Consider the following 3,085-nt stretch of genomic DNA (forward strand, 5'->3'; position numbering starts at 1 on the left):
GGGCGACAACTTGCGTTCACCGCGTGCCTCTCATTCGGAATGCGAGACCAAGCGATGGCCACGGACTACAACCACGCTACAACCGCGAGGGCGCGGCTTGAAGGGCGTCGGACAGCGAGCCTGATGGGCGCGTCCTTGGCGCCAGACGCCAACGAGGAAGCGCATCATTCACCGCTTGCCGACCTCAAATCGCAGCCCAGTCCAGAGTTGTAGCGCCCCAATCGAAATAACGAGAGTGAAATGGATTCAGGCCAGGGCTAAGACAATCATCGCGGAGTCGCAAAAAAAAAAAGTACGGAGAACTTCTTTAGTGCCCTACGATGGACACCGAAAATTATTTCCTGTCGTCTCACTCACGTTACTGCCGCGAAGGTGATATGAAACCGTATCATTGTCGATAGTTATAGCATGAGAACAGAACGACGACAAAGAGACGGGAAGGACACGAGCGTAACATTGTTTGTCGAAGAATCAATGGAATCAAAAGTAGTCCAGCAGAGCGTGCTTTTGAGCCCGGGCTCAACTGAACACGAATGACCTTGTCGAAGAAAGCAGCAGCCAAAATGACAATCGCGCGTACATGACAGTCATGCGTGCATTCACTGCGAGGATTTGGTGGAACAACGGTAACGAAGTTTCGATCAAAATGTGCCCATCGCAGTTCAAGCGGCTCACCTGTTCTCTCTCTGGGTGGGGCAAGATGTAAGTTCCACGCACAACATTTTATCCGATGGCAACGAATTGACACACATGGTTAGAGAAGGTCCTATTGTGATGATAGAGGTGCACGTGAGAGAGAGGGGGGAGGGGGTAGACGTAAGCCAAGAGGTCCCAGAGATTTCACGATTTTGCCAACGAGTGTCAGACGCATCTCCGGGGAGCTCTTTGTTTACGGCAGGCTCATTTTGGGAACAAAATTGACTTTCCGTCGCCACAATGAGACAGCGTTCATTATTACCAATTCTACACGGCACCAGGCTACAGCCAACGCTTAACTGTCGCTACTATGGAAGAACAGGGAGCATGCAAAGGGTGTTTCACGGCGATACTGCAGTGCAGATATGCTAAGTGAATGATCTTTCAAGCTTTTTACAAGGCCAAGAAGCTGGTGTGCGTCAGGCAAATCGGCGCCGGGCGTACACGGCATTTCCGGATTTTGTTGAGCATGTCAAAGAGCGACGTCCATCACAATAACAATATTTCCATGGTTTCCTATTTTGCAATTGCTTCTCAGCAGGTGAACGCTTTTTCTTTTCGCGTTCTTAAAAGAAACCTGGCAGTATCTCATAGGAGCAAATCAAAAAGCACCCTCAGCCATCACAAATCTTGACTTGGAGACCTTCGGTATCAGTTATGCTGAACGATTGACAACAAGAACAGCGACGCGAAATAAGACGAGATCGTGTGGCACTCCGGCGATAACAACACAGAGCGACGAACGCACTTTTCGAAACAATGAGCTGCTGCGAACTGTTACAAGCCAACAGGTAGAGCAAAACAAGAGGGAAAAAAAAGCGTTGTTGCTGTGTAACCGTATTATCGAGAGTACAAACTGTTTCATTACTGAGTAGAGATAGGCATTCCATTTCCGGAAGGCGAATTCGCACAACGAATTACTTTATGTTCGCATAATTATATACAAAGTTCAAGAAGCCTGCATATCAAAAATAATTAATGCATAAATACTCAACAGTATTTGTCAACATGAGAATGCTGTACGGCGGAATGAGTTTGTGGTCACCACAATCGATACGGAAGGCCACAAGATTGAAGCTCGGTTTATGTCGCAGCGATAGGATATCGGAGGCTTTAGTCGTCTGCTAAGCTAGTGTTAGGCCTACAGAATTTGTGGGTGCCTCACCTTCAGACAACTCCAGCTCCAACTCCGCGAGCTTCTCTCGCACGTCGGGCGGCAGACTGGCAATCTCGAAGTCCTGAGCCATTTCGGCAGCCAACGTCCTTTTGCACGGCGGGAAAAGATGGTCGGCGACTATATCACTTGTGCGCACAGGTTTTTCATAGGCACACGACTGTCGCAGCCATGATAAGTAGATCTTCTAAGTGAAATTGAACAAAAAAGTGATCTCTCACTTCGACTGATTTCTACGACTCGTGCCGCAGAACGTTCTAGCAGCCCTCTTGGAACGCACAAGGTCGCATTATGATCGCAGTTGCCCAGTGCACCGAGTGGAAAACATCCCTTGACAACACAGAACACAAGCCCTCCGTCGGATGATCACTGCAACCATCCGCCGCAGAAGAAGCACCTCTCAAAATGCTCGTCGGATGATGCGGGAGAGTCTCTGTTGGCGAGCGCCAGAGGCCGCCACCATGGTCGGCCGGTGTCGCCAGTTTTCCGCCCCCATGTGGTTCCGTCTGCAGGGCTTCTGCATGCAGACCTCTTTTTGTGCTAATATTTTACTGCGGCAACCGTACCACTGAAAGGTTTGAACCCCAAAGAGCACCTTGCGATACATTGAAACGTAGTTTCTCGTTTGATGTCGTGTCATTTTGCCGCTTTGTTGCAAAGCGTTCAAAAGAGGCTGGAAATGTTAGAACATAATCAATTTGCTGAAGTAGCTTATGTCAGTGGCATTAGCACGCCGCGACTGAGTCTGACCACAAAGCTGCCAGTAAATGTTTCTTATGCAGCAAATGTTGATGTAAGTAAGCAGTCTGGAAAAAGCGAAACCGATTTCTCGCAGTAGCACTGTATTCCCAGTAACTACGAAGTCAGGATAATCATATTTATCCAATTGCAGGCACCTACGGCGGCCAAGTTCGCAAACAATGCTTTATTTGACGAATGCAAGGCAATGTTTTAATGCAAAACTTTGTAAAACTTATTAACCTTCGCAGGCTGTGTTAACAACTTCAGAACACTTCAGCCATAAGCATTGAAAATTCAGATAAATGCTTACTTTAGCCTTAAATTAAGAACAATATTGCACTAGAATTACTTGCTTTCTGTGTTGCTTAGAAAGTTTAATGTGACAGTTTGCGAACTTTTTTTTTCTTTGATAAGTATATATTACCTGCAGCTAGCGCCATCTACGCATTGCTCGGACATACTAACGCCGCGCGA

This window comes from Rhipicephalus microplus, chromosome X (genome assembly GCF_043290135.1).
Source record: "Rhipicephalus microplus isolate Deutch F79 chromosome X, USDA_Rmic, whole genome shotgun sequence".
NCBI lineage: Eukaryota > Metazoa > Arthropoda > Arachnida > Ixodida > Ixodidae > Rhipicephalus > Rhipicephalus microplus.